Source organism: Halictus rubicundus, chromosome 1, assembly GCF_050948215.1.
Source record: "Halictus rubicundus isolate RS-2024b chromosome 1, iyHalRubi1_principal, whole genome shotgun sequence".
Taxonomy (NCBI): Eukaryota; Metazoa; Arthropoda; class Insecta; order Hymenoptera; family Halictidae; genus Halictus; species Halictus rubicundus.
The window spans coordinates 19,905,556-19,927,742 of NC_135149.1; the positions used below are offsets into that span (position 1 = coordinate 19,905,556).

Sequence of the window (22,187 nt, forward strand, 5' to 3'; positions counted from 1 at the left end):
GCAAACCTTTCATTCTTCTCTTGAAGATCTCAGGGTGAATCGAAGAGATTAACGAGCCTAAATAATTCCGGGAACAGTTCGCGAAAGGTTCAAGGTCGTTGATACTCGTTGGTTGATTTTCGAAGGGGTGGTTTCGAGCGACACTCGTCGCCGGACACCGGTTTCGAAGGAGCTGTATCGATTCGAGTCGACCGTTTCACTAAATCGTGCGCCTCGATCGCCTTCGGAATCGCCCGAAAATTTAGGGTTAGTTCAGGGGGGTTGGGCGGCGGGTGGCGGGCTGGTTTAAGGGTGGACCCTTTTACCGGGGGCAAACACAAAATGCATTATTTATTGCCAGCGGCAGCCGGCAATTCATCGAATCCCCGCTAAAAGTGAAAGAGTTGAGGTCGAGGGGTTGGCACACTCGTGCAACGCAAGGTGCGTTCTCTCGAAACTCCAGGGGAGGTGGGGGGCTTGGATGGGGTTGGAAAGTTAAGTGGCACCTTCACCCTCAACTTTTGCGTGTTTTCACACGCGTCTGAGCCGGCACGGAAACCACCCCTGATCAGTTTCCCACATTCGTAAGCGTTTCCTTCTCGGTACCGTTTTTCTATTTACTCGATTTTCTTTGGACGATCCTGCGATCGTTCATAATTAATTCGAAAATCTAAACAGGTGCACTGTTTGCCCACTACTTCCGGGGATTGGCACGAAGTTCGCTAAAAAAATCTTTATTAGTTTCCTTCGTTAGCTTCATTGTTTACAATTTTGCTGGAACACATACTCTTGATTTTAGTTTGCCGAAAACACTCCAATAAGCTCCTGGAGTACTAAATTCGTTTGTACATAATTGTTGTTTTCGTTCTTTATCCACTGTTGGTTTTGCTACGAAATTAATTAATTTGAACGACCTTCTCGTATGTAACCGATCTATTTAACCCTTAGGACTCGAGTGGCAAACCCGAGGTGCCACTAAAAATTACTATATCAAAATATCTTTTGCATCAGTTTCGTATGCATAAAATGAAGAAAAATTATCCAGGTAGGGGGAAATGTTCGGTTTTCCAGTGAAAATAGTTCTGAGTGCAAAGGGTGAAAACAGTTGAGGAGTTTTAAAATCATTCTTACACACCGCGTAAATGTAGCATTACTTATGAATTTAGTATAAATCATAGAAACGACTATTTATTGAGCCAAACGTTATTGTCCTACCGCGAATATTTTCTCTCAGGATTTAAATCGAGATGCTAAGTTGCCGCAGTTCTAAAATTTCATATTGACATCGCCGGTGACCCCAGACAAAAATACTTGAAATAATTGTGGAGAAAATCCGTTCTGCGTTTACAGAAGATCGTTAAACGGCACGAATTTTTACAGTTAATCCACGGGATACTGTCGACGGTCGAGCAGAGCGGCTCTCAGTATCGGCGAAGAATTCGCCACTCGAATCCCGACTTTCTCTTTGTAACGAGGAAACAAATGGTTCGTAAGTTTTCGAGGCACTAATTGCGGGAGGTAAGGAAGCAGGACGGGGCTCGATGGAGCTGTAAAGTGCGTCGTAAGGGAACGCTCTCGGGTAGGGAATCGAAATAAACATTCGATCCCGCGGTAGATCTTTCCCCGTGTCTCGCGCCCTCCAGCTCTTTCTCTCTCTCTCTTCCCCCTGTGATTTATGTTAATGTTTTTGTCTCGAACTCTAAATGCAAGGAAAGGCGATTCGATTCCTGCCGCGTCAAGTTCGCAGCCCCTTCCGTTTTCTTATGCTGATGCCGATTAACTTAACTGCTTTAAGACGGCAATAAAGGTCGTCGACGCGATTTAACCGGTTTCCTTTTACCATAGAATCGACGCCGTAACGCCCTCGAACGCGATACCAAAGCCTCGGCCTGCATATTGACGATAATGGGAAAAGTTGTCGGAGTCTTCTGGATATCTGACTACCGCCCCCGCCGTCGATCAATCCGTCAGAACGCGATCCAACAAGCAACCCTTCCGCCGTTCACTCCAAAAATCCTCCTCGTCAAAAATAACCTGCACATTCTTCCCTTGTCCCACTCACTGCTTCAATCTTCAGCCACATCGAACCCTTTACCCCATAATTTATTTCACTGTTGAAACGGTTAAAACTCCTTCACCGTTAATCATTTCCTAGACGAAGAAACAGGACTTCAACATTTATTGTATGTCTACATTTATTTCACTGCTCAAAGATTCATAACGACAGACCAGAATTCAAATAACAATCTAGGTATGTAAACTTTTTAGTCTGTTTCTTCAATTTGTAAAAGACTAATGTAACATCGTCGATATTGCAGTTGTTTAAGCACATTATAATCCGTATACAGTTATGCCGTTGTGTATGAGCGATTGAAGGAGACGATTTTTCAGCACGAACTTCAATATAAATTATACCATCGGCATTTTCGCGCTTTAAGCACCGATGGTTGTCAGACGGGTTTAAAAAACGCGAGTAAAAATTAGTAGAATATAAACAGCACCCTATTGCACCCCGTGGCAGTACCCTTAACGAGAGTGGTGAAGAATCGAAAAAATCGTAGGGGAGGAAAGTTCTTAATAAAGGGTGGACCGGCTTCTTGAAGCTTCAATACTTTCGACCATTTTCCCATTTCCGACCGAATCGAGGGGCAATCGATTCTCGCGTGGCACGGGCATTTATGATGCTCGATCGACCGTGCGATCCTTTAAGTTCCGCCAGCTCTGTTTATTGTTTTCCGCAATCTACTACCGCACCGCGCGGGGCGAGAGAGCCATTTCGTATTCGGCAAGTTTCGCATTAAACTGACCGAGACTTCTCCAGCCCTATTCTCCGCAGGTACACAGCTTCTGTGGCCGTCGGAGGCGGGGGTTGGTTTTCGGGAATCTGAGAGAGTTCCGAAGGCCCTGGGATTACCTTATCTACGGACTCTCACTCGCTCGCGCCAATTCCGAAACGAAATCCCGACGGTCCATATACCGGGGCGTTTACGCGACGATTTACCCCCTCGGACGAGTCCTTCGTTGCTTGTACCCCCGGGTCCAGGGGTTGTTACGCGATATTATACGGACTGACGCGTGTCTGCCACCCCCGCGCTCGCTTTTCATGATAATAAAATGACCGAGCCGTAATCCGACGTGTTTTACAAAATGCTGCCTCCTGTAGTCTGCAACCAGGTTTCTTTTCAAGTGGATAGTATCAATCCCAGGTAATTGTGCGGTTAAAACGCTCTGAATTAGTTGATCATTATGTAAAATATCATTTTTCTGCGAGTCGATTGTAAGGACATGGGAAAAAGGCTCTCTCTTCCTTTCATAATTTTAATACATTCAAAATAGCACAATGGTATTTTCTAATTCTTTGAATATTTCTGCTACTACCAGTTGCAAGCAATAGAAAATAAATAGGAGGCTCTTTCTGGCCTTAATAATTTTAACATGCGCTGAGAACGAAAGCTTCACTTTTAAATAAAAAATAAATACAAAAATGACGACCTCATTTTGTTATAAAAAATACTGATTAATTGAACATTTAAACGAAACACCTAAGGCTTTACAAGAGAGTTTGACAATGTTTAAAAACTGTTTGTCACTTGGTGCTCACATCTGAAGTTGTTGAAATAAAAATGATGTAACAGTATCTGCGCCGCTATGAAACATTTTTCAACATCCCCGTTCCTGTCTCGCGAACCTGAGCAGCGTTTCTTCAGCAACCGAGCATCGTAAAAACGTGTGCAGGTCGCCATCTTGCCAGTCCGAACGGTACAATCGAGAAACCGTTCAAAAAATGAACTCCGGCATGCATTCCGCTGGTTCACAGCTCTAATAGAACTTAGCCACATGTTAACCGCGCTGTATCTGTCACGGAGGCATTAAGATTTCCACGATCCAGAGATTTCTCAAGGCCTGGCTCGCGCAACAGTCTAGCCGACGATGGCAAAGAAATGGCCGGACCGAAGCGTGTGCAACATAGTGTACCTATGTTGTTTCTTGCCCGGTGCAATGGGTATTACGCAAGAGGTGCAATTCCCGCGACACCGATAAAAATAAAATGTGTTGGGATTGATAAGACGCAACCACTTCCCGGATAATAAACGCCCGTTTATATCCTGCCGTATCTCACACGAGGACCGTTTTCCCGCCCGAGCACGTGCTGCGTTCCGCGCGTGAATTACCGATTTATGATACATGAACGTAAGAAATATTATTCCCTCGGCTAAATACCGACGATTGATTTAGCGCGCGTAGTAAAATTCCCGACGCCTCACCTTCGGACAATTAAACCGGGGGAAATCGTTTTGTGTATCGTCGTTTCGACCAAGAATCCTCTCCTCTTTCTCTCCGTTTTTCCCCGAGGTTTTTTGCAATCTTTCTTTTGCACAGAGGAACACACACGGGTGTACATTTTCCCCGACGAAGAAAGAGAAAGAGAGTGCAAGGGAGTGACGGAAAAAGGGGATTCCCCTGCACCAGATGCAATTAACTCGCTATTAGCGGAGCAGACGTTGAACAGGCCAGTCGTTACGAAAGTATAGCTCGCTGTACGTGATTAAAACGGGAATTCGTTATGGGCACACCGGCCCACACCGTCGATGAGATTAATTGATAAATGGCTAAATCGATCGGCTTCGTTGTAGTTTCACTTGCTCAGGCTCGTCCGACGGGGGAAAAATAAATATCTGGCCGCGGCGCGGCGGCGCGGTAATGATAATCTTGTTAACTCGAGTACGCGTAACCCGGCGATCAGCCGAGAGAAATTACCATTACAACCGCGATATCCCTTACCGATTTTCTGTTTATACCCCTTCCCCCTTCTCTCTCTCTCTCTCTCTCTCTCTCTCACTCTCTCTCTCGAACTCGAAATATCATCGATTAAACAATTCATCGCGACTGGTGATTTCACAAGTGGTATAAAATACACTCTTCAAGTGCATTCCTGAAAAAAGCTGAATTTCAACATTCCTGCCTGATGCGTCTGTCAATTACTCACTGATTCTACTCGCGATTGACGTGCGCAGCGACGATGCTTTTATCTGTGATTCAGTGACCGCGTTATCTTTTGTCTATTACTAGGAATTTATTGTGTTTGACAATTCGCATCATCGTCAATATTTATCAGGTACGACGCGTTTCGCGGTGTTGAGGGAAGACTTGATATATTATTTTGCAGAAGATGCATTTCCTTGTAGAACAATACCGATGCGTTATTTTGCTTCGATATTTTTGTTCGCTAATTAATTTAATACATTCCACGATCTTCTTACTGAATGTAATGGATTCTATAATCTTCTTGCGTAATGTTTTTGTCGACGATAAACAGCAATTCTGCAGATTTATACTTTCCTGGATAATTGCACATTGATTTACATCTGACGTATAAAAACATACTCGTCGAAGACTGCAGTGTCATTAAAGGTTTTAGAAAATTGTGTGATAAGCAGACGAGAAGAATTTAAGAACATCGTGATCCAACTTCCAATTTACTAAAATCATTAAAATATATTGTTTTATCCTTGGTGCAGTGTGGACACGATCTTTGCGGTTCAGACACAAGGATTAGCCTATTACTTCTGTTTCCACACAATTGTGCAAAAATTAGTCTTGGAAAATATTTACAGTTTCACAGAAATGATCGAATAGCTCTGAACGAAAATTGTAGCGCCTTCATTGTAACGAACATTGTAGAAAATTGAGCTTGTCGAAAATTTCGGCTCCGGACAGAAGGATTAGGATCGAGTTTCGATCGCGCACCTACTTCTCGAGCGGACTGTATTATTCACAATGTAAAACCGTCCACTTCACGGTTCCCGCTGGTAATCTCGAAGATCGTACATAGCATTATCAATTCGTTGACCGAGTACGCCGGGGAATAAGAAAAAGACACGGTCCCGTAGATTTGAATCGCGGCTTGTCATCCTTTCTACGTCCTCGTCATCGTGCTCGATGGTTTTTAAACACGTGTCGCAATCGTTCCGCGAAGCAAAACATGCACCGACACGGGAATAAATAAATAAACTGGGCGGATAAGATCGTTGTGCAGTTTCTTGCTATGTATGATGCATACTGTTAATCGAACTGCAGAAAGAGAAAGAGAGCGAGCAGGAGAGAGAGAGAGAGAGAGAAAGAGAGAGAAATTGTGGGACTGGAGGGGGAGTACAACGCGAACAGCCCGAGTCTGCGTAGTCTCATCGTGGGCCACATGTTTGAATAGCCATATTGCTGAGGATGACGTTTCCACTCGGAGAATTACGCGTTGACCATTCACTCCACAAGAAATGACGTTTACTATTTTCCATGCATTAACCCATTTCCTTGCCCTAACGGCTCGGACGCTCGGGGATAGTTTCGAACCGTAAATATCAATTCGTTCCTCAAAGAATACATCACATCACTATTCTACCGCGAATATTTCGAGTCTACGCTGTCGTGGATATTTCTGAAAAACTATAATCATTCATTAGTACCCGCGGATTTATATGCATAACAAAAATTGTCTGCATTCGTTACGACATACAGGAGCTACATGCAAATTGTTTCCTTCTCTTGGTTATTAAGTCCGATATGATGAAACAGTATCTTTAGATTCTTGGAATATTTTCACTGTTTGAATTTCGACGTACTCATTTTTTCTCATAAACGCATAAAATCCGCAGTCTACTCATTAGGCTCTCTATAACTTACTGTCAACTGATTTGCAGATTTCTTTTCGCAGAAATCTAGTTAAAAATTACTTTCGACTGGTTATCGCGACAATAAAAATTTGGCACGCCTTTCTCGATCCTTCGAATGATATACGATTTCACTGCACAGTTTATCTTGACCAGTCAACACAAAGAACAACAGCGCGACTGGTCGATGGAACCGCAACTTCCTCCGAAAATCCGAGCGATAAACTTATTGTGCGTCCGCACGGAATTTTCATCGCGCAAGTAAAACGCGTCTAATAATTCCCGGCGCTGTAATTATATAACCGGCAATCCGTCATTTTGACAGGTTTTCTGATGAATATTCGAGCCTCTATCTAGTCCGACTCGTTTCTATTTGCTTCGCCTCGATAAAAACGCGATCGCAAGAAGCGGCAGCTTGCGCGCAGAAAATAATAGCCGTCTTATCGACTAACAAACACGTTCCGTTTCGTGTTCTCCGAAGCTCTGGAAACAGCGTCGTTTCGAGGAGCGCGTACGAACGGAATCCGAAAAATGGCGGAATGCGTTCGCGGAGGATAATCGAGCGTCGTTTCGGTCTTCCAGTTTCGCGGCGACGCGACGGACCGGCCAATTTCGTCGTCGGTGAGGTCCGATTTCGACGCTCGTGAATGCGCTCGAGGAATGAAATTGGGACAACACGATCAGTGTCGGCGTTTGTACGCGTAATAGCCGGGCGATAAGCGGAGTACGGCGAGCGCGTTATCGGCGATCGTAAAGTGCGAAGAAATCGACGCGGCTCGACGTGCGACGCGGAAAACTCGTCGATACTCATTGATGAGAATGAGATTGCAGTTGCAGTGGGGAGCTCCGGCAAGGAAAGAATAGAGAGAAGGTTGTTTGCGCCGCTGTCAGGCCCCGTAGAACGCGCGTCGTGTCAGCCCGCGAAGAACGGCAACGCGAGCAGACAGTGGGCGGCGGTTAAGGCTCCATTTCCAACGCGACCTTCGCCGCGATTCATTCAGAAATCGCGCGAAACTGTCGAATGTCCTGCGATCGCAACGCTAATTCTTCGATTCGATGACCAGCAGACAGTTCTTGGACACTTTCATTCTGTCAACGCGAGTCCGAAGATCGTTTTCTTCAAATTTGCAACTTCAGGCATTTTTTCTGCTTCAAACATAATCGCTGGAAAAATGATTATTACGTGGAACGATTCTGTACACTCCGACGAATTTGACCATATATTTTCTTAATGTTTAGCCATGTTTGAACAATGTTGAGAGACAGACGCCTGTAATGGTCCTTCAATTGATTTTGGAAATTAAAAGAAGACCCGAAGCAAAATCTAACGATGATACGGGGAAGCGTACAGTTTCTTCTGTGCGAGGAAAGAGTTGGAACGGGAGATTCGTTTTCGATTGAAAAAATGAAATGTTCGAAAATAGTATGAAGTTTGTCGAAGCTACTATTTGATCGATGGATCTTTTAACAGCGAGGAGGAGCGCGCCTGTTTGGTTCGGGGTTCTGTAAATTGGTCTATGAAAATCTATATTTGCATAAACACTCGCAGCAGCCCGGTCGTACCGTGTGTGATCGGAGTACAAATTTAATCAAGCCTCCGTTCGGGGACCGAATAAAAATTCCATACAGAAATTCTCCATTTTATGAGTAAAATATGAACAGTGCGATAGCCTGAGTCGGAGCCTGTAGTGTTCCTTTTTTGGAGGAAGAGAGAGAGAGAGATAGAGAGAGAGAGAGAGAGAGAGGGAGAGAGAGAGAGAGTCAACCGAATCGATAAAATAATTCGACAGTGTAAATTGAGCGTTTTTATGAATGTTTTAGTCGGAGCGTTTATAGTCTCGATGCGAGAGAGAGAGAGAGAGAGAGAGAGAGAGAGAGAGAGAGAGAGAGAGAGAAAGGGAGAGAGAGAGCGATTACGTTTTTAGGGAGTCCAAGAAAAGAATGTCAGCTGTACGAGGCTCCGTCTGGAGCGGAATATAAGAAGATCCAATTAAACCGCGGATCGCCGGATTAATTAGGTCGCGTCGCGTAATTTCAATTATCCAACGATATCCGTAAAAGTTCATCGCGGGGAACACTCCTCTCTTACATTCCCTGGGATCTATTAATACCTGCGCCTGGTATTATGTGTACCGACGATGAATAACGTATAGGCTCGCGTCATTAAATTGATAATGCTATACACCGTGTCTCTGACACTCGTCGCGACCTGCTCGACTTTTACGTTCGCAAAACTGTGCGCACGGTCGCACGCGACGATGCCATAACGGCGATCATTAGAGCACGGTGGAAGCCTTTCCTTACCGAAGAAAGACATCAGCCTTCGATGATGGATCGCACGCTCGGGAGTAATAGGAAAAGTTCGCGAGGCCCTGTTTCGTACGTCGATCTTCGACGTTCATCGAACACCGTTTACGATCGAGCGGTAATATCGAAAGATCCAGAGTTAATAAGCGGAATCGATAATCAGACGTCGACCCCTGCAATGGAATCAAGGTGGTCAGTTCGATCTAGCGATCAATTGGTATGGATTTATAACCTGGAAAATGGGGTCGTGGAAGTCACGATCTTGAGAAGAAAGCCATCTTCAGAGCGGATCTCACCTGGCTCCAGAGGATTCGCCGGATTCTACCGGGAAATAGAGCTCTAAAATATCGACGTTAGCCTAAGCTCTCTCGAGCTATCTGAGCCCTCGCAAATTCAAATCTTACTTCGCCTCTCAAATATGGGATATAAAATCATCTGAACAGACTCACATCGATCCTTCCACAGTCAAAACAAGATTCAGACTTTCCACAGATTCCATTTGTTTCCCAAACACTCAACAAATCGAATCAAACAGAAGAGAAGTCTACACGGAACGCAACAAACATTTAGTCTGGGACTTCCGCAGGCAGTAAACAGTTCCAAAATTGTCTCATGAGTCCCAAATAAAATTTCCCATACACTCGATCGAATCCAGCAATCACACAACCTAACGTCTACGTTCCCCAATCATCAAACTCAATTAATTACATCAGTACATCAAACTTAACAGAGGCGTAGGCAACGCCCTCTAGCAGCCAGAAAACAGTCCCAGATAAGGCTCAATCTCGCACACACTCAATCTTTCAAAAACACTCACCAAAAAAAAAAAAAAAAAAAAAAATCTAGGAAAGAACAAATACACTCAAAACGTAGTATCGGCAAACACGTCCGGTAACTAGAAAGCAGACCCAGATCAATCCGACTAGTCCCCAAATAAGTCCCAATCTAGCACAGACTTAATCTCAGAAAATCAGTTCTCAGTGAAAATCAAAAGGACGCAAATATAGAAGAATTCTAACAGCAACCCAAAGACGATCTCATCCGTCCCAAAACGCTCGGAGCAGTCCCAAATCGTACCCTTCCCATTCCCAGTACACTGAGACCTCAATCACCCCTACCACCGTCGAGGAGCCCGCTTCTCGGGAGTGCAGCGCTTCGGCCGTGACGCGATCAAAGTCGAATCGAAGCGGTGTCGCTGAGCGCTGCGCGCTCGGTCAAGCCGAGAGAGCAGCCGAGAGCCGGGAGCGTAGAACCGAGAGATCCGTGTAGCCGGTCAGTGTAAACGCGGCTTTATTCGGCCCGAGTCGAGTCGTGTCGTCAGCGAGTGTGTGAGTGAGCGAGCGAGCGAGCGAGCGTTCTCCTCGCCGAGCCTCTGGCCAAACAGTGGAAAAGGAGCGATCGGTTTGTAGAAGGTGCGCGGTCGAGCGGGGGTGTGACAGTGGCGGGAAGACGGCGTTGTCGGCGGGTGGTGGGTGGCGGATCGGAGGCGGCGTGGCTGTTGGGGGGCAGAGGGGGGCCGGAGGGGGACACGAATCGCGTAAACAGAGAGTCAACATGTAAACAGGCCACTCGCGAGACAAACAACGTGGGGGCCGCGGGCTGTTCACCGAATGAGGCAGCCAGGCTCTCTCGCCTGCTCGTTCGTTTGTTCGTTCGTTCGTACGTACGTACGTACGTTCTCCGGCTGGCATTCCGCGTGTGTTTCGTTTCCTGCGCTCGGGCGCAACGTTCCTCGGACCTGTCCTAAACTTCTTGCGAATCGTCGCTGCCGCCGTCGGACGTGTCTCGATCGATCTCTTCGACCGCTCCGATCGAAAGGATCCGATCGAAGGTCGTCGCTGTGACTCGAACCCGTGCGCGCACACGTGTGTGACTCGTTCGTTCGGCTATTCTCCCCTGGTAACCTGGGCCCCGAAACCCGGGGCCCCGACGAGAGACGTTCGCGGTTTGGGGGACCGGTGCCAAGTCAATGGGAGAGACCATGGTACATTATGGTCGCCGGCGAGTGCCAATAACCCGAACACCCAGTCGATGCACCGTGGAAGACCACCGCCAGTGTATATACCCGGTTTTCGTGCGGTCCCTCCTCAGTTAGCGTCGCGCGTTCGCGGAAAATGCGCGCGATCGGTGCCGCGATACAGTTTGTTTACTCGGGCCGCGTTCCCGTGTAATCGCGGCCGTTCAGTTCAGTGTGTGTGGATCAGTGTGTGTTGCCCGCCGACGTGTGTCCCGTCATAATCCCGCACGGTGTGTGTCCCAGCGAATTGTTCGACACCGGACAACGAGCCGACTGTTTTTTCGTCGAAACCCGCGCGGTTCCCGTAACGTGACCCGCTCTCGAACGGGATCGATCATATCAGCCGAGCGCGCGCGCCAGAGAGAGAGAGAGAGAGAGAGAGAGAGAGGAGAGAGGAACGCGCGTGAAAATCGACTAGAATCGGCCAGAACACATTCCATAACCGCGGTGTAATCGCGAACAGGTGTACACCTTAATGATACACCGACGGGACCGTTGGAAATCGTTGTTAACATCCGCGTACAGTGAAGAGGAGGTGCCTCGCCGCGGGTCCGCCGTGAATCATTAGTTTCTTGCTCGGAGAGCCCGGTACCACGTGAGTAAGCAATCGTTATCCTGCGTTTTATTGAGATTTATGCGTCGCGCACCCCTCCCCCGATCGCGCTGCGGATCACTCGAATTGTCGAGAGAGAGAGAGAGAGAGAGAGAGAGAGAGAGAGAGAGAGAGGGAGAGAGAGAGAGAGACAGTGAGAGAGTGGGAAGTTGCGCGAGCGATCGTTTCGCTAGGATAACAGTCTATGGTGTAAGGCCGAAGAAATGCCGCACACGGAAATTGCCTTTGGTAATGGTGTTTTAATGAGACCGACGATCGAGCACGGCCCGGCTAGATCCCGGCGTCTCTCGGCGATCTCGTCGATCCGACGTTATTCAACAACCGCAACGTTTCGTCGCGATAACTTACCGAAGTCGCCGGTGCACGTGGGACGCGTGCGCAACCACGTGCACACGCTCCACGGACATCGAACGACGATATCGATCGATCGCGCGCACCGACTCTCTCCTTCTCTCTCTCTGTCTCTCTCTCTATCTATCTATCTCTCTTTCTTTCTCTCTCTCTATCTCTCGCAACATTGACAGTCTAATTCGTGGTTGTTGACAGCGGCCCGGTCCGATCCCACGGCTCGAGCCCGACTCCTGTTTTCTAAAACCCACCCGCCGTTTCTTTGGTCAGAAGGCCAGCGAAAAATGTTCGAATAAATTTTGAACGAGATCGGTCTAATTGGTCACGGAGAGCTACGGGTACCGATTTAAATATCGATCCCGTCGCGCCAGTTTAATTTTGCTCGAGGACGTTCGATGGAAATACTTAATTGGTTCGGTCGCCGATTCAGCCTCGTTGATCGAATCCGAGCAATTTAGCGGCTCTGGCTCGTGCCAGGCGATTAATCGACGAAATTCGGACCGGAGTCGACGCTTGGATCGCGGGCCGATCGACCTTCTCGCGCGATCATCTCCTCCGAAGATGTCTTCGGACGGTCCTCCTGCTCAGAGATCCTTCGGACAACCTCTTTGCTCCTTTGAAATGAAATTTCACTTCGATACCATGATCGAGTTAGCCTTACTCGGCTTTCGTCGTTCGAAGCTGACCCATTTCCTGACAAAAGATCTACACACTGCAGCTTGTATAACTTAATGAGTCAAACGGTCTGCTTAATATCGAGTTACACGAGGCATGACGCCATTCGTACCAATACAAAGCGCATCCTTTGTCCTTTACGTTATTTTTCATATGTATTAATTAATTTATGCACAGAGACTGTGCTAGGGTTCAAGAGCGCTAAAGCGATTGAAAGTAGCAATGTTTAGCAGCTATTTGAATTTCAATGATGCTTTCATTTTTAAAAGAAGGAGCTTCCTGTGTCTCACGATTTCGCGTACCTCGACAACGAAATATACACATATATAAGTGCCTCTGTAATTGTTTCTCTTATAAGAAAGTATTCGGCTGATTTGGAACCAGTTCATTAAGTTTGCAACTCATATCAAATTAACACCACTATTGACACTGCGAATATTTCTCTCTTCTAAGATGCGCAGCCAATGTGCAAAAATTAGAGGAATTTTCCAGAGCAATTTCTCTTACAAACTTGTAACTATGACACTGTAGTTAGAGGCTCGCCGTATCCAACAGCGAGCGTTAATCATAAAAATTCTAAAACCTGCAGTCATCGCGCTAACAAGGAAAACAGGACCATTAGCAGTTGTTTGCAACATCGAGCACCGTCTGTAATCACGTGCACTAAACAGTCATTTTTCTCGACGAGAATGTTTCTCAAAGTTGCAAACAATCTCCTCGAACCGGAAGCTGAACGTTCCATTAATCCAGTAATCGTTTTGGAAGATAAGTTACTCGACACGTGAGCCGAGGAATAATGAAACCCAGGCTCCGCGGATACGGGATGACTAATCGCGCTGTTACTTATTCTCGTGCTTTCCACGAGTCGAAACAAGAGGATATTATATTCACGTCCAGTTCCTGGAAACTTTTTCCTCCCCCCTCTCTCTTTCTCTCTCTCTCTCTCTCTCTTTCTCTCTCTATCTCTCGTTTGGCGAACTTCTAACTGACGATGCATCCCGAAGCGCATTCGAGGCTGTAGATTTTCCTCTCGGTCGGTCGGTCGGCTCGAGTCTTCAGACCTTCGTGCGGAATAAGAAACATTAAAAAGTCTTTGAGGGCAGAAGCGAGTAAACAGTTGGTTATTTATAGTCGAGCTTCGCGCCGCCGTAAGGTGGAGCGAATAACGGGGAAAACCGCGAGGTTTCGTCGGATACGCGTGGTCATTATTCCTTCGCGCCGAGTGGGAACACGGCAAAAAAGCACGCCGTGAAAAACTATATTAGCATTTGCTTACGTGTGACCATTCAACTCGGTAATCTGCTGTTCCATACTTCGACGATTGACCTGCGCGCGATGGAACGAGTTCACTCGGCGGCCTCGCTCGGACGCTGCGGATCTTTATGCATGTACGGCTTCTGGAAATTCGGAACATCAATCATTTTTCAGTTGCGGCACGAGCAATCTCTCGAAGCAAATGCTTACACGTTCATTTGTAAAGGTAGAAAGTTGCACGAGGGTCCGGCTACCTTGTTCCACTTTGCCGTGATTCCGGCAGACATAACTTAACAAATTAAATGGTTAAGAATGTTTGTGAACAGCGAGAGAAATTTCGAGGTAAAATGGTTTTGTAGAGCGCGTTGTACCCGAGGAAATTGAACTTGAAGATTGTAGTAGGCACGCTTTGGTTTTGGGCTTGTCTGTGCATGGTCGTCCGTTTCTACTTAGTCGGAGGGTTCTTTCATTTTGTGCGAATCTCTACGCATTTATTAGAAAATTATAAATCCGCCAATGATGGTCTTCCTTAATCGGTTAGTCTACAAACTAAATTTATCTGTCCTCCGAATTTTTATAAATTATTCTATAAAAAGTACCACAGAGGATCGAATTTCTACTTATTTATTCGGTTCTTATTCCGGTGGATAGCAAATCTTGTGGAATTAATTAATTTTAGTCCTGACTGTGTTATTAAAAAAACGCCTAGTTGTTAAATTGAATTGTCAACAATTTTTCATTATAAAATGATAGAGTACATGATTCTTTTACGAAGAAAATAACTTTTAATGGACTCAGTTCCGGCCACGTCTGTGCACGGTCGTCCTTGTCCCCCCGCACCGAGCACAGGCCGAAGAACGCTATTAGGTGTTTACTATCGTCCTCCCAGCTTCTAACCATCAATTCACGGTAAATTACCGGGGCAAAACAAAAACCGCTAGATCTCAGTCTCTATTAATAATCATTAACGCGAAGAGGAATACCCGGAACGAACGCAGCCGTGCCAAATATACCAGCAAATTTCGACATTCTCGAAAACCGGGCTCTCTCCGCAAAGGAAGCGATTCTCTCGAACATCGAAATGATCTCTCTAGCCAGCTGTGCGATCGCATAAACGGGGCTCGCGCCGCTACTCAAATAAAATTGTTCCCGTTTCTGGAGCTCGGGTCGGTCTATGAAAAAGTCGTTTGTGTGCTCGATACATGTAGCACGCGTTTCGATGGTATTTGCGGTTTGCAACGTATAAATAGCATAGCTGGCCGAGAAAAGACGAGCAATTGTGTCTGAATATAGAGAGAGACAGAGAGAGGAAGAGAGAGAGAGAGAGAGAGAGAGAGAGAGAGGTCGTGTGCACGCGCGCACGCTGACGCGGCTGATTACTTTATAATAGCGAAACGCCCGGCGAAAAAAAAAGAACAATTTTCTAAGAAGAAAAACAGCCGTGGCGTTCGGTTAATGAGTTTACGTTCGGCGGACACGGTTCGACGGTGTGACTGGTGTGGCGCTTTTGTTCGCTGTTTACGAAACACAAACGTTCGCGAAACGACACAAGCCGCGCGCGCGGCTGTTATTTCCGTTCCGACGATTTCGGAGCAAGGTGTCGAGTCCCGTTCTGAAAGAACGAACGGAAAAAAGCGCGAAGGGGTGAACAGTGGAACGAGGGGAAACGGGGGGAAAGGAGCGGAAACACGCGCGGAACGCGCGAAAGCAATTGCGGAACGGTGACGGCGTAAACAGCGGCGAGCAAACAACTGATACAGGCGAAAATATGTGTGTATAAAGAGCCGCGTTCGCTCGTTTTAAAGATTTCATTGAACCGGCGAACGATAATGGGACACCGACCAGAGCCGACTCGGCAACGCCACCGTTCACGTGTTATCAAAAGAAACTATTGTCGGCTCCGTAGTTAACAATGCGTTGTTATTAAGCCGCGTGTGTTACCCCGGCGACAGCGACGACATTGTGCGACCGATACCGAGCCCCGACGATCCGAACGGAATCACAGAACCGACCGTTTGTTCCACGGTTTTTCGCACCTTGTTTCACCGATCCCCTAAACCTTGGACGGGGAACCTTCGCGACGATACGAACGGCCGAGTTTATTGTCCATTAAGTATACTAATTACGGTACTAATTCGTCCGGTCAGACTGCGCGGGAATTCGATCCCCGTGTACGGCGATTCGCGAAAATTGCGCGCCAATTTCCCGATGCAGTCTCTGTCCATTGCTGTGGATGTCCAGAGTGTAGTTAGTTTGGCATAGTCGGGTGTCACTGTTGCATTACCAGGAATATTTTGTAACTATTCTGAACGTTAATTGAAAGACCCGTTTAAAAAATTTACTAGCTTATGAACGAGTTCGATCGCAAGTGGCATTTTTATGAACATTCTGCTATTTTCCGGGATGGACTAAATTTTCGTTGACGCCGAATTTCTGCTGCTTGCAGATGAAAGATTCGACGGTGTTCAATTTTTATATTTTAATTTCACTATGAACGCGTCATTATTGGACTGTATTTTTGTATAAAATTATGTGTAATTGATTAAAATTAGAATTTGATTTGCCTCATTAAAATTTGAATACAGACAAGAATCCCGCATTAAAATTTCGAGAGATTCGAAATAAAGTGAGCACGTGGGCGGATGTCGGCACAATTATGCTAGTCGAAGAAGCGTGTCGGTGCGTGTGGCTCGCGATCGAATGAAAACGTCGAAAATTCATTTATTCTGCTTGCAAACGTTGGTATCGAGCGATAGCGTTTATTCCAAAGTGTCGGAGCGGCGCAGGAACGACCGATTAGTCTTCATTGAAAACAAAAGAGAAAGGAAACGGTCAAATGTGTGAGCGAAACTACACGCGGCCCGACGTCACAGGCCGTGATTGTGGTTATTTATATAACAGAACTCTGTAAATCGCGCGTTTTAAACGACTCCGCCTCGCGCGCTACCCGGCTTTATCGTGGTACGCGATTTTATTTATAGAAAAGCGATAATGACCATACGCGAGCGCCGCGATGTATCTTTTCGAAGTCATAGAACTGTTTACATTCCCGACGCCCCTCGCTTCACTTTGCCCAGTCTGGACGGTGTGAAGTAGCAAGAAACCGTGAACTGTGCCTTTTTCCGTCAATTCAATTGGCTACTAAAGTTTAACGAGTGCGACGATTAAGACGGATCAACCGGTTGCGACGGGAAAAGAAACAATGCGACGTCGAGTAGCACTATCTGATTTTTTTTTTCGCCGTTCAAAAACCCCGTCCTCTCGGGCCCGCTCTCTCGGCGCCCGGCACTGTTTTTAGTACTCGTGTTCTCGTACCGCGTTTCATTTTCTTTATTTTAGTACTCCGTTTATATCGTTGTAGCCACGTTTAATGTTTATACCGAGCCGGCGATAAAGTTGTTGCCTCGGGATAGGTTTATTGCGTTGATTTTACTTTGTATATTGCGTCGGGAAAGGTTATCAACGCTCGCGACAATATTATTCCCTATTTTTATAGAACTCCGACGCACTTAAAAGATCACTTCCTCATAAATCACATGTACGTCAGAGGTCCTTATAAAATTCGAACGGCTGACCGCTGTGATAATAATCCTTGATCGTACGTTAATCGTTACACCGATCTTTCTGCAGCTCTGTGACTGAGCGTGTCTGAACATTACAATTTCCGTACGGTAACGCACACAACGCCGTACACAGCGCCAGTCGTCGTTTCGAAAAGGATGAGCGAGAGATATCGTGAAAAAGGCCGGTACGCTTTGGGTAACTTGATCGAACCGACGATTCACGTGCAGTGACCTAATTCGCCGGGGGTGGGGGGAAGGGTAAAGGTGGAAAGATTAAGTCTAAAGGTCCGCATACCTCTGTGCGCGTTTGCGCGATTTTCTTTCGGTTACTGGAATTCCCGAGCGGTTCGAGGACACATTGTCCCCCAGCTGTTCGCCGGGACCGGCAATCGTTTACCCGAGATTTCCAGCGATCTTACGTGGCCGAGGAATGTACGAGCCGCGCGTACGCGAACGGTTCGCCCATTGCCGAGATTAGAGTAGCTGCGTTACTCATTCGCCGACCTAATTGCACGCGGCACGCCGGAGAAGAAAGTCTCAGGCGGTACAGTTCCAGCATTGTTTATTCCGGCTAAAACGAAACCTTTCGTATCGCCATCGTTTGCGTACCGGCTGACTCATAACCGGCGGTCGTAACCTCGAAAATAAATCTCGTTCCCGCTGGAACATGTCTCTTTTGCTCCACAACTATACTTGCGTTATGGCTCAATTCGGCCGGTCGTGCTTCTACGGATGAGCACAAGCAGAAAGTGTGGAATACAATTTGCGTACACGAGGCCTCCGTTTTCGAGAAAAATAAATTCCAAAAATCTGATCCACGCTCGATTTTCTTGGAAACAAACCATCGGGCCGAAAAGTGTTACTACGTGTCTTCGGCTTGTTTTCTTATTTATTTTTTTTTTTTACGTAGAATCACCTCCGCTCGGTTGATTGATGATCACTGACTCACATGATATACAGAGTTGGATTCAGTAGAGATTGTTATTTTTAGTAACGGAAGTCTTGTGTTTTCGTTTTGTTTTCTGCAGTCGTGAAAACTGACGGCGTGATAAAGAGGGAGTCGTATAACTTCAATGGGACTATAGTATGATACAGTCGACTGTGTTACAAGCGACCTAGATCACAGCAGAAAATAGAATTCATAGATTGCAATTACATTATCAATCCGAAGTCAGAAAGTATCGGAACCCGGTTTTCTAATCGGTCTGGTGCGAATAACTATTATGTGATACCGATTCGTTCAAAGTGAACGTGAAGTGTGGAATGCAATCTGCTGGATTGTCAGTCTTCGCTCCTCGAAAAAATTCGCTTCGAAAATTCGACGGATAGCGTGATTTTGTTCAGCGCTCGGTTGGCGTGTCTGTCTATTGCTTGCCGTTTCCACTTGCCAGTCAAAGTCGATTTTCTTGGAAACTGAAGCCGTTAGAAACAAACTTTAACCACACTGCCGGTTCGTCTTTTTTACAGGGAAGAACCTGGCGCTTGACATTTGTTGCAACTTTCGCGTAAACAATTGTCGATGTTAAAAATGTCGGCTCGTCGCTAGTTTGTACATTCTGGAAATTATAAGAGGTTCGTTTCGCGCAGTAGGACTCCAATGATTTCGATCAATGTAGAATGAAGAGGTCGAGATTTTTCGGGGTTGTTTAAATGTTGATCTTTTAACGATCCGGTGTTGTGAATCAGCCTGTACGCGTCCTGGCCGCGCGGAAAACTAGACCGCTCTGAATCGCGGAGAAAAACGGGCCGTGAATGCGGTGCCTTGGAGGTTTCGTTTACACCGGCTCGGCTCGGTTGAATATCAAAGCACAAAAGGGGGCTTTAAGCGGCGACGAGCGGCCCGCGTTGTTTAGAGCGACCATATCGCGGAATTAACCGCGAGAGCACGGGAATTCCTCCGCGTCCCTGCACCCGCGACAAAAAGAAAGCGAAAGTGACGCGAGACGATGCCGACATTGTAACTTGGAATTGTTCTTGTTTCGCGCTCGGGTAGGATGCTTCGGTACACTGCCGGCCAAAAGTATCGGTCCAACGATACCAGCTGAAAATGTTTTCCTCGTTACCACTGTTTCGATTCTAGGTATTTATCAATCGCTTTATAATATTCTCGCATTGTTCCGTGTACAATGGACGGTGCATTCTTAGCATGTTTACCGTCGGTTCGATGCAAGCGATGCATTCCAACGAGCGGGGTATCGATTCTTCTACCGTGCAGGATGTCAAGGAGTTTTCTAAAACGAATTGCAATATCGTTTATTTAACACTAAACCTACCACCGCCGGTCAAAGTGGCCGGTTCCAGACTTTTTATTTTAGAATTACTGAACTTAGAAACATGTTTTCGTGGGAAATCATTAAATAAATATATTTGCTACAGCATGTATTATACTACGAACCGCACAAAATCCAAGTAAATTCAATTTCGTCGTTCTTATGAGACAACATGTATCAGTTACTTTTAAGGCTCGGTAGGTTTATTGTTAGTGTCCTGAATTGAAGATCGACGGTCCAAATGCATAAAATTGTTTCACTTGTATCGAAACGACTGTGATTCGTCGTTCACAATTCCCTCCGGAGAGGAAGTGTGAATGAAATAAAATTTTATTTCGGTTTCGAGTTAATTAACGATATATGTTACAGTACAATAGGTTACTCGTAAAATCGATGCAACAGGCAATTTAATGTTTGCTCGTTCAAGTTTTGCGCGAACGTAAACTTGCGATTTATACTGCTCTATATTTAGAGATTTAGGATAAAAGAGACAATTCACGGACGCGGTGTCTCGATGATCTCTCGAACCGCCGCGCCGCGGAATCTTCCCTTTTCATTAATTACAGGAGCCAGGCCCCCACTTTTGGCCGGCGGTGTATTGTCGTGCATCTGTGTCGGTGCATTTAAATGCGGCTGGTTTCGCGGGACCACGCGACACGTACGATATGCTCGCGGCACACACGCACGCTGGATTTCATTCCCGCCATCCGGTTAAAGCGGAACGGAATAAAAGGTGAAACAAAGCGGGGAGTACGTTTTCCGAGGGAGTTTCATAATACCTTCTTGAATAGAGCCACCGGGATAGCCTTACACGCGCGTTTTATAATGTCGTTTGTGCGTGCGCGTACAAACAAAGAGTTTACCTTCGCCGCTCTGCGAAGAAAAACGCGGCGACACGTGGCCACGACGTTGTTCTCGAAAAATCGAACCTCACGCGCGCGCCGCTGGAAGTTAGTGTGATACGGTGTTTCCCCGACAGCGGAAACGTGTTCCTAGGTGACGGCGTCACAGCCCGGGGAAACACGATCGCTGACGTGAATGGATACAACGTTGATAAGAGGTGTCTAGACTTTCAATTAGATAAAAATGAACACTAACCTTCACTTATTAATTACATTAATCGCCGCTTTTAAATACTCCAGTTTCATATTTAATTAGCCTCGCTAAACGAGTGCAGTACACTTTTAAAATATCGTTTCATAATTGCGAGACCGCCGGACATTGCCCATTCACACGGTAGAATAATTAAAGAAGTATTACGAATTGTCTATCCCGATATATTTCCATGTATATCTGAATCGTATTTTAAGTTTGTGGAAACCTTTTGCCGTGGGGGTTTTTATTTAGCACCGGTTAGACGTCCGATCACAGGCACAATCTACTTAGAGACTGTTAAGCTCTTTAAATCCCGTGAATTGAAGGAGTCTTCATTTTTAAGTTTTGTTCTATTGTATGTCTGACCATAGGCACAACCTACTTAAAATAGTGTAACACTGAACTCGTTGTATTCCTGAACGGATAAGGATTTACGTAAGCAGTAGAATTTTAGTTGTAACGTCTGTCTGACCAAATGCTCAATCTACTTAAGACTGGGCAACACAGATGACTTTAACGAAGCTTCATTTTATTTTTCACTTATGAAGAACTTATTGCGACGTAATTGAACGAGCGCAAGGTACATGTTCCGACACAATTTTTCCGGTTCTTCGAGTCAGTACATTTAAACAAAAAATTCAACGAGGTTGTTAGGTTTTGCAATTTCCAAATATAATATCGTATGCATATAATTTATTGCGACGTAATTGAACCGTAGGAAGTTTTATGGTCCCAAATAATTTTGCAGTTTCTTTAGCAGCATTTTAAAAAATTTTCTGGAATATAGTTTGATTAAGTCGCTCCAGAAAAACAGTAGCAGTAAGGACAGACCGTAACAGAACACTGACAGTATTTATATTATTTCACGACCAGTGTGATTCACCTAATCGTCGCCGGTTTTTCTTCCGGTGGATCTCCGTTACATTTAATGATAATTAAATTAGCCGCTGGCTATCCTGCTTCACGCTACGTATAGATATACATATATATAGCCCAATTAGCATAAATTAAACATATTCTTGTCGCCGCGTTTAATCTGGTGAATAATTACGCGAGGAAACCGGAGATAATTATTTATATTATTTCTGTCCAAATGCTTCTCGGAACTTATCACGAAGTGTTCTGGAGTCATTCGTTATCGAGAAAATGTTTAAAACAACAGCCGCATGATTTCAAGGCGAGCTATTGTTGCAAGGATCGTAATATTTTTCTACATGTACTCAAGAATGATTTTATGCGTTTTTTTTTACTGCCCGGAATAGATTATAGTCTATTTTGTTTAGTCATCGCGTGTAAAATTTGAAGTTTTTACATTTTTTCCGCGCGAGTTAGAGAGAGAAAGAGAAAGACATATAGAACGCGGCGAACGAGAGCGAAGCGTTACAGAAATCGAGAGGCGCG

General features: G+C 45.7%; 1 protein-coding gene across 19 annotated transcripts in view; it reads left to right on the forward strand.

The window, feature by feature from the left end:
• Foxp (forkhead box transcription factor P) overlaps positions 1-22,187 on the forward strand; it is a 302,571-nt gene that overhangs the window by 31,926 nt on the left and 248,458 nt on the right. For 2 of the 19 annotated variants that reach the window (XM_076793316.1, XM_076793341.1), the window contains exon 1: positions 10,152-10,363. The exons of 14 other annotated variants lie outside the window; for them this stretch is intronic. The gene's annotated coding sequence lies outside the window, so the exon portion shown is untranslated. Of the gene's footprint in view, positions 1-10,151; positions 10,364-10,428; positions 11,568-22,187 lie in introns of those variants that run through there. 3 more of the 19 variants (XM_076793298.1, XM_076793288.1, XM_076793324.1) reach the window with 3 other exon arrangements.